Source organism: Cnephaeus nilssonii (assembly GCF_951640355.1).
Source record: "Cnephaeus nilssonii genome assembly, chromosome: 10".
NCBI lineage: Eukaryota > Metazoa > Chordata > Mammalia > Chiroptera > Vespertilionidae > Cnephaeus > Cnephaeus nilssonii.
Window position 1 is genome coordinate 92,751,847 of NC_137081.1, and position 15,195 is coordinate 92,767,041.

Genomic DNA, 15,195 nt, shown 5'->3' on the forward strand with positions numbered 1-15,195 from the left:
GCACTGACTGCCTGCCACTGTGGACGCAGTGACCCAGCACTGACTGCTGAGGGGGCTGCGGATCAGACCCAAAGAGAGGCCCTAAGAGAGAGGCAGGGTCTGATCCATAGCCACTTTGGCAGCAGTTGATCAGCACTTGCCTCTCTCTTTCTTTCAGGGCCTGGCCAGTAGCCACACCTCTCTTTCTCTTGGGACTCCACTGGGGCTGCTGATCAGCCCTGTTTCTCAGATCAGGCCTGTTGATAGGCCTGGAGATGCTGACTGGCATAGAAACTGACCAATCAGAAACAAATCTGGGTGAAGTGCAAGGAGACAATGGCTGCCTAGGAGGCAGAGGTTTTGACACAGACTGGCATAGAAACCGGCCAATCAGAACCTAATCTGGGTGAAGTGCGAAGGCAGAACCTAAAGTGGGGGCTGAGGAGGCATTTTAAGGGCAACAGCTGTTTGGTGTAAGGTGTAAGAAAGCAGTTCAATTTTTTAATGACCAGTTTGTCAGTATTGTGCATATGGCTGGCTATCAGTCCAGATATAGGGATTATGTATTTTTGTCTGCCAAGAGCATCTCCTCCTGATGAAAAAGGCCCCCCCCCCATTTAAGAAATCCTATCCTATATAATCTATCTATGCTACTAAAAGGGTAATATGCTAATTACACTGGGTCTACCGGCCATCTTCCAAACGTCCGACTTCCTTCTGGACAAAGCCATGGTGGTGGGGGCCAAGGCAGAGGCCGTTAGGGGTGATCAGGTCGGCAGGGGAGGGCAGTTGGGGGTGAGATCAGGCCGGCAGGGGAGGGCAGTTAGGGGTGATCAGGCAGGCTGGGGAGGGCCGTTGGGGGCGATCAGGCAGGCAGGCAGGTGAGCGGTTAGGAGCCAGTGGTCCCAGATTGGGAGAGGGATGTCCTAAACCAGTGGTCGGACATCCCTCAAGGGATCCCCGATTGGAGAGGGTGCAGGCTGGGTGAGGGAATCCCCCTCCCTGTGCACGAATTTTATAGTATCCTACCTAATAATAGACAAATATGCAAATTGACCATACCTCCGACACGCCCACAAGCCACACCCACCATCCAATCAGAGCGAGTATGCAAATTAACCCATCCAAGATGGCTACAGCCACAGAGAGCAAGGTTTCCCAGGCAACAGAGGGAAACAAGCTTTCCCCGAGCAGTTGCAGGCCTAAGCCTCCACTCAAGCCACAAAGTTTCAATTATAGAAGGTAAACAAATTCAAACAAATGGCGGCAGAATGGAGCTTGAGAGAGCAGGCCAGGGTTGCCACCGGCAACAGGGGAAGCAAAGCTTTCTGCACACCCTGGCCGGGACCACCCCCTTAAGGCAACAAAGTTTCAATTATAACCCCAACAGAAATGGCTGCCGCCGCGGAGGGAGCCCCAGGCTTGGCTCCACTCCAGGCTACAAAGTTTCAATTGTAGAAGGAAAATAAATTCCAGATACCAGGGCCTCCCCTTGGGTTGCCAGGGGGTGTGGCCGGCCTGCAAACCACCACAGGCCCCTCGCTCAGGCCGCCCCACACCTCAAGGGAACCCCCACCTGATCAGGGACACCCTTCAGGGCAAACCAGCTGGCCCCCACCCCTGTACCAGGCCTCTATCCTATCTAATAAAAGAGTAATATGCAGATTGATCATCACTGCAACACACAATATAGCTGCCCCATGTGGTCGAAGATCCTGCCCCCATGTGGATACAAGATGGCCAGCAGGAGAGGGCAGTTGGGAGGCACCCGGCCTGCAAGGGAGGGCAGTTAGAAGGACCAGGCCTGCAAGGGAGGGCAGTTGGAGGTGATCAACCCTGCAGGAGAGGGCAGTTAGGGGTAACCAGGCCGGCAGAGGAGGGAAGTTGGGGGCAAACTGGCTGGCAACGGAGTGGTTAGGGGGTGATCAGGCTGGCAGGCAAAAGTGGTTAGGGGCAATCAGGAAGGCAGGCAGGCAAGCAGTTGGGAGCCAGCACTCCTGGATTGTGAGAGGGATGTCCGACTGCCCGTTTAGGCCCACCGGGATCGGGCCTAAACGGGCAGTCGGACATCCCTCCAGGAGTCCCAGATTGGAGAGGGTACAGGCTGGGCTGAGGGACAACCCCCCTCCATGCACGAATTTCGTGCACTGGGCTTCTAGTATATATATAAAGGCCTAAGCGACCGATTGACCAGTCGACCAATCAACCAGTCGACCAGTTGCTATGACGCGCACTGACCACCAGGGGGCAGGCACTCAACGTACAAGCTGACCAGTAGTGGTCAGTATGCTCCAGCAGCAGGAGTGCATCTCTGCTGACCGGCGGGTGCCAGATGCAGGGCTCAGCCCGCAGACCACAGCAGAGCGGCAGTGAGCCTACCGAGCAGCAGCAGCAGGTGCAGCAGGTCCAGATGAGCAGCAGCGGCAGGCAGGAGCGGCAGGCGGCATTGGGCTGCCGGTTTCGGCTCGATCCTGGCAGGTCATGCTGAGGGATCCTACTGGTGCATGAATACATGAATACATGCACCAGGCCTCTAGTTATCCTATATAATAAGAGAGAAAAATGCTAATTATCAGTTACACCTTCAGGAATAACTACCAACCGCGTAACGACCAGATCACGGACCTGCAGGAGGGTGGGGCAGTGAGCTACAAGCGGGCAGTGAAAAGCTGAAGGAGAGGGCAGGGCAGCAAGCTATGAGGGGGTAGGAGAGCCAAGGGAGCTACAGGAGGGTGGGGCAGCGGGTGGAGAGCTACAGGAGGACAGCAGAAAGCTACTGGCACATGGATTCGTGCACAGGACTACTAGTATATATAAAAGGCAAAGGACCAGCTGACCAGTATAATGTGCACTGACCACCAGGGGGCAGATGCTACTGGCACATGGATTCGTGCACAGGGCTACTAGTATATATAAAAGGCAAAGGACCAGCTGACCAGTATAATGTGCACTGACCACCAGGGGGCAGATGCTAAATGCAGGAGCTGCCAAGCAACAGCAACTTTAAAAAAAAAAAAAAAAAAAATATATATATATATATATATATATATATATATATATATATATATTATTGATTTTTTACAGAGAGGAAGGGAGAGGGAAAGAGAGTTAGAAACATCAATGAGAGAGAAACACCGATCAGATGCCTCCTGCACACCTCCTACTGAGGATGTGCCTGCAACAAAGGTACATGTCTGTAGTGAGCACCTATGGGTTAAGCCTAGGACTGAGCTGTTGGCAAAGCCACAAAAAAATCCCAGCTTAGAGGGCACAGCCCTCTTAGCATAATTAAGCTTGACCTTATGACACTCCCTAGATCCTTCCTGGGTAGCTAATGGGCTGTGGGAGGTGAAGCAAGTGCTGCCAAAACAAGTGAAACTCACAAGAACATTGTAACTATGGTGACCACTACCTTGTTTACTCTGGCTATAAAATAAAGGCTCAGCTTGCTGTCTGGATCTTTCTCTGTGGCCTTAGCCAGGCACAGAAGATCCACCTAGACCCAGCTTATTCACTTTGTCTGTCTTTTCTTCAATCCTTCACCGCCCCCCCCTCAGGCTCACTGAACCCTTGGCTGAGCTGGCCCGGCACACATGCCCTTGACCAGAATCGAACCTGGTACCCCTCAGTCCACAGGCCAACTCTTTATCCACTGAGCCAAACCTGTTAGGGCACGGCAACAACTTTGCAGAGTGCCCTCACACACTCCAGGACCCCTTAGGGGATGTCAGATTGCCGGTTCCGGCCCAATCCCCACAGGCCAGGTCGAGGGATCCCACCTGCCGGAGATATCCCATTCACTCCGCAGACGCCCTTCGAGGCCCGGTCCCGCAGGAGGTTGGCTCCAGGGTATGTTTGCTTGCTTCCATTTCACTTATTTCTTTTACAGGAGACTTCTTCTGTTCTTTCATTTGTGACATGTTTCTTTGTCTCTGCATTTTGGCGACTTCCCTGTGTTTGTTTCTATGTATTAGGTAGAGCGCTATGTCTCCTGGAATTGGTAGAGTGGCCTTGTGTATTTAATAGGTGTCCTGTAGGGCTCAATGGTTCAGCCTCCCCAGTCACCTGAGCTGGGTACTCTAGGTGCACCCCTCTGTGGGCTGTGTGCACAGTCTTGTAATTGAGCCTTGATTGCTGTTGGCATCTCTGGGAGGAATTGACCTTGAGGCCAGCTGGCTGTGAGGACCAGCTGTGACTACAGTGGGAGCTGCTGTGCAGGAGACACCCTATGGAGCAGGACTTGCTTCAGCGGGGCCTTGGTGCTCACTGAGTCTGCCCCTCGAGTGTGGCATGTATGCACGTGTAGAGTATAACCTCCTGTGGTCTGAAGCTGTCCACCAGGTGCACTGGCTCTGGGTCTCCCCTGGAGGGGCAAAGTCAGCCACTGCCTGGGCCTGGCTTGGAGCCACCCATCACGACCTACAGAGTGATCTGCAGATGGCTGCCACTTGTGTTGTGCGTAGAAGTGCCCAGGAGAGGCCAAGCTGTGAAACGAGGCGGGCTGCTTATTGAGAAGAATGGGACGTACTGATGCCAGCTGATGCTCATTTGAGAGATTTTAGGAAGTCTGAAGCCTGAGCCAGGACAGGACATTCATATGGAAAAGCCTCTGCAAACAGGTTGGGTGGGGCTGCAAATTGGGTGGGAAGGGATCCTGAGGAATCACCAGGGCGGAGCAAACAGTGTGAGCCAGGCTGATGGAAACTCGATCTGGCCCCTGTCAGTCAGCTCTGAGAAGGGAGAGGTCTCAGCATAGGAACAATGACCTCTGTGAGCACTTTTGTCTGGGAGAAAGCCACCCCTGAGTTCTTGCCCTGGTGCCAGACACTCCAGTTCCTCCTGGTATGTCCTGGAATTCCCATAAGCTGCTGCCTAGCCCTGGAGCTCAGAGGTAGTGAGTCCAAGTGAGTCTGTGTGCTGGCCCTTTAAGAGGAACTACCTAGGATTCTAGTAATCTCTGTGTCACTCAGCCACAATTTCTGCTGGTTTTTACAGCCCAAAGTTATGGGAGCTTCTCTTCCCAGCACTGGGACCCTGGGTTAAGGGGTCTGGTGTGGAGCTGGGACCCCTTGCTTCTCATGGGAGGCCTCCACAGACTAGATATTCCTCCGAATAAGACACGCAGCACATTGGTATTGGAGGCCCATTCTGCGCCTCTGCGCCTCCTACCACTCTCCATGTGCTTTCTTCTTCACTTCTCTCATTGTAAGACTTCCATTCCGCTAGATTTCAGGCGCTTCTGAAGGATGGCTGTTCTGTATTTTAGCTGTAAATTTGATGTGATTGTGAGAGGCAGCGAATGCCAGCATTTACCTACGCTGCTATTCAAAGAGAATTAAAAAAGATATTTTTATTGATTTCAGAGAGGAAGGGAGATGGAGAGAGAGATAGAAACATCAATTATGACAGAGAATCATTGATTGGCTGCCTCCTACACATCCCACACTGGGGATTGAGCCCACAACCCAGGCATATGCCCTGACCAGGTATCGAACCGTGACCTCCTGGTTCATAGGTCAACACTCACTCACTGAGCCTCGCTGGCTGGGCAAAAGGTTAGAATTTTTATTTATTTATTTATTTATATTTTTAAAAATATATATTATTGATTTTTTACAGAGAGGAAGGGAGAGGGATAGAGAGTTAGAAACATCGATGAGAGAGAAACATTGATCAGCTGCCTCTTGCACACCTCCTACTGGGGATGTGCCCGCAACCAAGGTACATGCCCTTGACAGTAATCAAACCTGGGACCCCTCAGTCCGCAGGCCGACGCTCTATCCACTGAGCCAAACCGGTTTGGGCAATGTTAGAATTTTTAAAACATCATTTTGGGGTCACCTAACATCAGCAAGCAACTGATGTAAAGGTAAACAGAATGAAATTATGAACTGGAGGAAAAAACTGAAGGCAATATATGCCATAAATATGGAAGAGGCTGTGCTTATTTATGTTCTCATCTCCTACAGATAATACAGCATTTGTTCGCAGTAGGCATATAATAATTACTTGTAGCCCGAATGGGTACGTGAAGAAGAAAGCCAGCAAGCAGTGGGAAAGGAACATGGTGGGAAAGGCGAGCTGCAGAAAAGCAGGGGCTCAAGCCCTCTGCATGGTCCGAAATGTCATTCCAACCTGCTGCTATGTGATTGTACCACTGTTTACATAACAACTCAAACAAACCATCCGCCTCCCTAACGCACAGCGCCATCAGTTCTTACCCTGGATGGTTAAAAGCATATGGTAAAAGACTAGATTTTATTGTTCCTACCACAAAAAAGAAATGGCAATTATGGGACATGATAGAGGTGTTAGCTAACTACAGTAATTAATACTATTGTAACATATAAATGTATGAAGTCAACATACTATACTTTAAACTTTCACAATATTATGTCAATTGTAAGTCAATTTAAAAATAATATATGGTAATCATTCAGGAAGTGCACTCTGGAATCAGACTACACGGGTTCAGATGACAGCCCCAACACAGAATACTTGTGAACCTAGGGCATGGTAATGTGCCATTGACTGTGTTTATCATCTGTAGAATGGGGATTGTAGCAGTATCTAACTCAGGGTTGTTATGAGATTGAAATAAGTTTATACATATAAAGCTGTTTTAGGATTAGCATGTCAAAAAGGCTCAATAGCTATACAAAGGAGTCAAGACAGTCTCTTAAATAAATGGAGTTGGGAAAATTGGAAAGATACATGCTAAAAAAAAAAAAAGAAAAGAAACTAAACCACCAAATTACACCATCACACACCACCACCACCAACAAAAAAAAACCCCTCAAAATGGATAAAGGACTTAAATGTAAGACGGAAACCATAAAAATCTTAGAAGAATCCATAGGCAGCAAAATAGCAGACATATGTTGTAACAATACCTTTACTGATACAACTCCTAGGGCAATGGAAACTAAAGAGAAAATAAACAAATGGGACTACATCAAAATAAAAAGCTTCTGCACAGCAAAAGAACCATCAACGAAACAACAAGAAAGCCCAATGCATGGGAGAACATATTTGCCAATGTTATATCTGATAAGGGTTTAATCTCCAACATTTACAGGGAACTCATACAACTTAACAAAAGGAAGATAAACAATCCAATCAAAAAATGGGCAAAGGACCTAAATACACACTTTTTGAAAGCAGACATACAGAAGGCCAAGAGACATATGAAAACATGCTCAAAGTCACTAATCATCAGTGAGATGCAAATTAAAATGACAATGAGGTACCATCTCACACCTGTCAGAATGGCTATCATCAACAAATCAACAAACGACAAGTGCTGGTGAGGATGTGGAGGAAAAGGAACCCTTGTGCACTGCTGGTGGGAATGCAGACTGGTACAGCCACTGTGGAGAACAGTATGGAGTTTCCTCAAAAAATTAAAAATGGAACTCCCATTTGACCCTGTGATCCCACTTCTAGGAATATATCCCAAGAAACCAGAAACGCCAATCAGGAAGGATATATGCACCCCTATGTTCATAGCAGCACAATTCACCATAGCTAAGATTTGGAAACAGCCTAAGTGCCCATCAGCAGATGAGTGGATTGGAAAACTGTGGTACATCTACACAATGGAATACTATGCTGCTGTAAAAAAGAAGGAATTCTTACCATTTGCAACAGCATGGATGGACCTGGAGAGCATTATGCTAAGCCAGTGTTCAGCAAACCGCGGTTCACGAGCCACATGCGGCTCTTTGGCCCCTTGAGTCTGGCTCTTCCACAAAATACCACATGCAGGTACACATACCGTGCGATTGAAACTTCGTGGCCCATGCACAGAAGTCTGTTTTCGGCTCTCAAAAGAAATTTCAATCGTACTGTTGATATTTGGCTCTATTGACTAATGAGTTTGCCGACCACTGTGCTAAGTGAAATAAGCCAGTCAGAGAAAGAAATATCAAATGATCTCACTCATTAGTAGAATATAATGAACAACATAAACTGATGAACAAAATAGAGCCAGAGTCATAGAAGCATCGAACAGACAGTCAAACCTCAGAGGGAAGGTAGGGGCGGGCGGGAAGGAGGGTAAGAGATCAATCAAAGGACGTGTATGCATGCACATGAGCATAACCAATGGACACAGACACTAGTGGAGTGAGGGCATGTGCTGGGGATGGGGGTAGACGGGGAGAGGTCAATGGGGGAAAAAGGATATATATATATATATATATATATATATATATATATATATATATATCACTTTAAAAAATAAACAAACAAACAAATAAATAAAATAAATAAAATATCCTCGGGTGAGGATTAACAACAACAACAAAATAATAAAAATGGCAGAAACCGGTTTGGCTCAGTGGATAGAGCGTCGGCCTGCGGACTGAGGGGTCCCGGGTTCGATTCCAATCAGTGGCATGTACATTGGTTGCGGGCACATCCCAGGTGGGGGTGTGCAGGAGGCAGCCAGTTGATGTTTCTCTCTCATCGATGTTTCTAGCTCTCTATCCCTCTCCCTTCCTCTCTGTAAAAAATCAATAAATATATATTTTTAAAAAAATAATAAAAATGGTAAGATAAAAAAATGCTCAATAGCTGTGAGCCTCATTAGTATTAGGGTGTTACGATAAGTGTGAAATTAGTCTGCACACCAGACATACACATTCTTTTGGATTTGCACCTGGGATGAGTAATACATCAATGTGGTGAGAGTATTTGCCAATCTGCAGTGATGAAATAGCTTTCACGGAGATGTTGATGGTGATAACGATTTCAGCTGTCCCGCATTCCATGCTGGCTGAGTGGTCTTGGGAGGAGACAGAGCCTGAATCTGTGCTCCAGGCTCTACGCAGGCCGCCCGGGAGACTCACCGCCAGAGACAGCCCCTGCCTCCTCTGTATTCACACAGACCAGGCCAGCTGGGCACGGAGAAGGGATGATGAACACTTATCTGATTCAAGTAAACCTTGCCCTGGACAGTATGCTCAGTGGGTAGAGTGTTGGCCTGTGCACCAAAGGGTTTTGGGTTCGATTCCCAGTCAAGGGCACATATCTCAATTGCAGGCTTGATACCCAGCCCACGTTGGGGCATGTGCAGGAGGCAACCAATCAATGTCTCTCTCACATGGATGTTTCGCTCTCTCTGTATCTCCCTCCCCCTCCATTCCTCACATTCACTCTAAGAAGCAATGGGAAAATATTGGGTGAGGATTAACAAAACAAATAAACAAAATGGCAAACCTTTATCTTTATATATAAACTAGAGGCCTGGTGCACAAAAATTCATGCACTCGGGGGGTCCCTCAGTCTGGCCTGTGCCCTCTCGCAGTCTGGGAGCCCTCGGGGGATGTCCGATTGCCAGCTTAGGCTTCTGTGGGAGGTGACTGGTGGGCCGATCGCCGCCGCCAGCAGTGGCCTCCCTCTGCCCGCTGGCACCCACCTTGGCTGGCCTGGTGCCATCTGCTTGCCCGCCCTGCCCCCTGCTGACAAGGTGTTCCGCCATTCGGTTGATTTGCATATTAGGCTTTTATTATATAGGATGTGTGCATGGTTTGTGTATTTCAGAAATATGAAGTAGTTTAAATTAAATGATAAGACCCAAAGTATTTTCTTCGTGGTCAAGTTAGACTATATTACTCTGATAAGATATACGTATATATATTTTAAATATGGTTTTTAAATTTTAAATTAATCCTCACCTAAGGATATTTTTCATTTGAGTTTTAGAGAGAGTGGAAAGGAGGGGGAAATACAGAGAGAGAGGAACTTCAATGTGAGAGAGACACATTGATTGATTGCCTCCTTCAAGTTCCCTGATCAGAGCAGGGATTGAGGCCTTGATGAGTCCTTGATGGGAATCAAACCTGGGACCCTTCAATCCACAGGCCGACGCTCTATCTACTGAGCCAAATGGGCTAGAGCAATATGTTGTTGTTTTTTAAAATTTATTTTAATTTTTATTTTTTAAAAATGAATCTTTATTGTTCAGATTATTACAATTGTTCCTCTTTTTTCCCCCCCTTAGCTCCCATCCACCCAGTTCCTACCTCACCCTCTGTCCTTACCCCCCCCCACTGTCCTCATCCATAGGTATATGATTTTTGTCCAGTCTCTTCCCGCACCCCCCACTCTCCTTTTCCCCTGAGAATTGTCAGTCCACTCCCTTTCTATGCCCCTGATTCTATTCTATTCACCAGTTTATTCTGTTCATCAGATTTTTTTATTCACTTGATTTTTAGATTCACTTGTTGATAGATATGTATTTGTTTATAATTTTTATTTTTATCTTTTTCTTCTTCTTCCTCTTCTTAAAGAATACCTTTCAGCATTTCATATAATACTGGTTTGGTAGTGATGAACTCCTTTAGCTTTTTCTTATCTGTGAAGCTCTTTATCTGCCCTTCAATTCTGAATGATAGCTTTGCTGGGTAGAGTAATCTTGGTTGTAGGTTCTTGCTATTCATCACTTTGAATATTCCTTGCCACTTCCTTCTGGCCTGTATAGTTTCTGTTGAGAAATCAGCTGACAATCATATGGGTGTTCCCTTGTAGGTAACTAACTGTTTTTCTCTTGCTGCTTGTATACTAGTATATTCTTCCACTTGTTTACATCTTCCTCTCTCTCTTCTTTCTGTGTCCTATAGTTTTCCAAGTACAGGTCTTTTTCCTCCTTGGTTAAGTTTATTCCTATGTATTTTAATTTTTTGTTGCAATGGCAAATGGCATTTTTAAAAAAGTTTCTCTTTCTGAGAGTTCATTATTGGTGTATAAAAATGCCATCAATTTCTGGGTGATAATTTTGTATCCTACTAGAATGCTGAATTAATTTATTAAATCTAGTAGTTTTTGGTGGTCTTTAGTGTTTTCTATATATAATATTATATCATCTGCAAATAATGACAGTTTTACTTCCTACTTGCCAATTTGGATGCCTTTTATTTCTTCTTCTTGTCTGATCACTGTTGCTAGGACTTTCAGTGCTATGTTGAACAGGAGTGGTGAGAGTGGGCATTTCTGTCTTGTTCCTGTTCTTAGGGGAAGTGGTTTTAGTTTTTGCCCATTGACTATGATGTTGGCTGTGGGTTTGTTATATATGGCCTTTATTATGTTGAGGTATGATCCCTCTATTCCCACTTTACTGACAGTTTTTATAAAAAGTCGGTGTTGGATTTTGTTGAATGCCTTTTCTGTGTCTATTAATATAATCATGTGATTTTTCTTTAAGTTTATGTGATGTAGCACATTTGTTGATTTGCAAATATCATACCAGCCTTGCATGCCTGGAATAAATCCCACTTGAGCATGGTTTATGATCTTTTTAATATATTGCTGGATCCAATTTGCTAATATTTTGTTGAGGATATTATTATCTATGTTCATCAGGGATATTGGCCTGAATTTTCTTTGTAGTTCTTTATCTGTTTTTAGAATTAGGTTAATGCTGGCCTTGTATAAAGAGCTTGGAAGTGTTCCTCTTGTATTTTTTTGGAATAGTTTGAGGAGGATAGGTGAATGTTTGAATGTTAAAACTCCTGTGAAGCTGTCCAGACCCTGGCTTTTGTTTGCTGGGAGGTTTTTGATTATTGCTTCTATTTCATCAGTTGTTATTGGTCTATTCAGGTTTTCTGCTTCTTCCTGATTCAGTTTTGGGAGATTGCATTTTTCTAGGAATTTGTCACTTCATCCAGGTTGTCCAGCATGTTGGCGTATAGTTGTTAATAGTACTTTCTCACAATCCTTTGTATTTCTGGGTGTTGTTACTTTACCTTTCATGTCTGGTTTTGTTTGGGTCCTCTTTCTTTGTTCCTTGATGAGTCTGGATAAAGATTCATTAATCTTGTTTATTTTTATTTTTTAAAGAACCAGCTCTTGGTTTAATTGTTCTTTTGTATATATACACTTTTTAGTCTCTCTGTCATTTATTTCCACTCTGATCTTTATTATATCCTTCCTTCTACTTACTCTTGGCTTTTCTTGTTGTTTTCTTTCTAATTTTTAAATTGTAGGGTTAAATAATTTATTAGAAAATTTTCTTGTTTTTGGAGGTAGGCCTGTAGTGCTATGGACTTCCCTCTCAGGACTGCTTTCACTGTATCCCATAGATTTCCATTTTTTGTGTGTTCATGTTCGTTTGTTTACAGGAAGTTTTTTATTTCTTTCTTGATCTCATTGGTACCCACTCATCCTATATAATAAAACCCCAATAGGCAAATCGACCGAATGGTGGAAGGACTGGTTGCTATGATGCACACTGACCACCGGGGACAGAAACTCAACCCAGGAGCTGCTCCCTGGTGGTCAATGTGCTCACACAGGGGCAGCGCCGCTCATGGCTGGTGAGCACAGTGGCCATCCCCCGAGGGGTCTGGATGGTGAGAGGGCGCAGGCCAGGCTGAGGGACCTCCCACGCCCCGCCCAATGCACGAATGTTGTGCACCAGGCCTCTAGTTATTTAATAACATGCTATTTAGCCTCCATGTGTTTGAATGTTTTTGGGTGTTTTTATTGTAGTTGATTTCTAGTTTCATGCCATTGTGATCCGAGAAGATGCATGATATAATTTGAATGCTCTTGAACTTGCAGAGACTTAATTTGTATCCTAACATCTGTTGTATCTTTGAGAACGTCCTACGTGCACTTGAGAAGAATGTATATTCTGCAGCTTTGGGTTGAAATGTTCTGTACATATCAATTAAATCCATTTGATATAGTGTCATTTAGGGTTGCTGTTTCCTGTTTGATTTTTTTTGTCTAGAAGATCTATTCAGTGATGTCAGTATTATGTAAAATAGCCAAAAGGTAAAAACAATCAAAGTGTCTATGAATTGATAAATGGATAAAATAAAATGTGGTACATACATACATATAAAGAATTTAATAAGACAGAAAAGGGAATAAAGTTCTGATTCATGCTACAACCTGGATAAACCTGAAAAATCTTATGCAAAATGAAATAATCCAGACATAAATGGACAAATATTGCATGAATCCACCTATATAAGTTACCTAAATTAGACAAATCCATAGAGACACAAAATAGTTTAGAGATTATCAGGGGTTGGGTTAGGGAGAATGAGGAATTATTGCTCAATGATTACAAAGGGGCAATAAAAACACTTTGGATATAGATAATGGTGATGTTTGCATAATATAATGTAACTAATGCCACAAAATTGTACACTTAACATGGTTACAATGGCAAATTTTGTGTTATATATATATTTACTACAATTTAAAAATTAATAATGCAAAATATAAAAAACATTGAATTAAATTATATACTTTAAATAGGTGAATTGTATTGGTTGTAAATTATATTTCAAACTGTTTCAAAATAAATAAAAAATATAGTATTAAAAAATCAATTGTATGTGTACAGTAGTAATGAGTAAATAAAAATAAAATTAAGAGAATAATTTCATTTACACTAGCATCAAAATAATCAAAGTTAGGCCCTGGCTGGGGCTCAGTTGATGACTGCGTCGTCCCAATACATGAAGGTTGTGGATGTGATCCCCGGTCAGGGCACATGCAAGAAGTAACCAATGATTAGGTAGAAAAACACATCGATATTTCTCTCTCTCTATCTCCCTCTCCCTCATTCTCCCTTCCTCTGTTTCTAAAGATCAATCAATAGAAAAAATAATAAAATTTAGGAATGAGTTGAACAAAAAGCTTTTACTCTGAATACTATAGAACACTAGTGAAAGGAATTAAATTAGTACTAAATTAATAGAAAAACCAGCTATGATCATGGCCAGAAGACTATAATAAGGTGGCAAAATTTCCAAAATTTATAGACTCAACATATCTTCAAAATTTCCAATGACATTTCTGCAGAAATTGACAGGCAGATCCTAAAATTTGCCTGGAAATCTAAGGAATACAGAACAACTAGAATAATCTTTTAAAAACATAACAAAATGGAGAACTCACACTTCGCAATTTCACAATAGACTTAAAAGTTTCAGTAGATACGATAGTGTGTGGCGGTGGAAGGCTAGACATAGATGAGTGGAATATGACTGAGAGTCCAGACATAAGCTTTCACATAAACAGACTGCGGGATAACCCCCTGCCGAAGAAAGACTTTCCAACAGCTTGTCAGCAAAAAATAAATAGACCTTAACACAGACCTTATACTTCAACAAAATTACCTCAAAGTGATGATCCATTTTGTAAATCACAAAACTATAACAAGCCCTGGCTGGTGTGCTCAGTAGTTAGTGCATGGAAGGGTCCCGGGTTCCATTCCTGTTCAAGGACATGTACCTGGGTTGTGGGTTTGCTCCCGGGAGCGTGCAGGAGGCAACCAGTCATTGTGTGTCTCTCTCACATTGATGTTTCTCTCTCTCCTCTCTCTCTCCCTCCATCCCTCCCTCCCTCCTCACTCTCTCTGAAAAGCAATGGAAAAAGTGTCCTCATGTGAGGACGAACAACAACAAAGCCTGTAACAAAACATAGGTGATCATCTTGGGTTTGGTGATGAGTCATTAGGTATAACTCAAATGAAAGAAAAAAACTGATGTTATAATCTATTAAAATAAAAAACTTCTGCTCTTCAAAAGATAAGCCACAGACTATGAGCAAATATTTGCAAAACACATATCTGAAGGAGGACTGATACCCAAAATATATAAAGTACTTTCTTAAAACGCAATCAGAAAACAAACAATATATAAAAAACAATATAAAAATGGCCAAGGAACATATAAAATGCTTAACATCATATAGCATTAGGGAACTACAATCAGTGAGATACCACTACACACCTGTTACAATGGGGAAACTGCCAACCAAGGACCACACTGACCGCTGGTGAAATGTAAGACAGAAACGGCTTGCTGCTGGTGGGAATGCAAACGAGGGCGTCACTCTGGAAGGCAGCTTCTTTTAACCTTAGGATCCACAGTCCGGTTTTCACCCAACTGACTTGAAAATTTATTTCCACAGAAGAACTGCATGCAATTCTTTATAACAGCTTTATTCATAATAGTCACTACCTGGAAGCAATAGGTCCTTCAATAGGGAAATGAATACACAAATGGTTGCATAGTCCCACAGTAGAATACCACTAAGCAGTAAAACAGAATAATTATAATACATAAAACAAATGTTTGAATCTCAGGTTATGTTGAGCATAAAAGCCAGACACAGTAATAGGGATGGTATAAGGCCATTTACATGAAGTTCAAGGACAGACAAACCCATGACAGACCAGTGCCACCCTTGGGT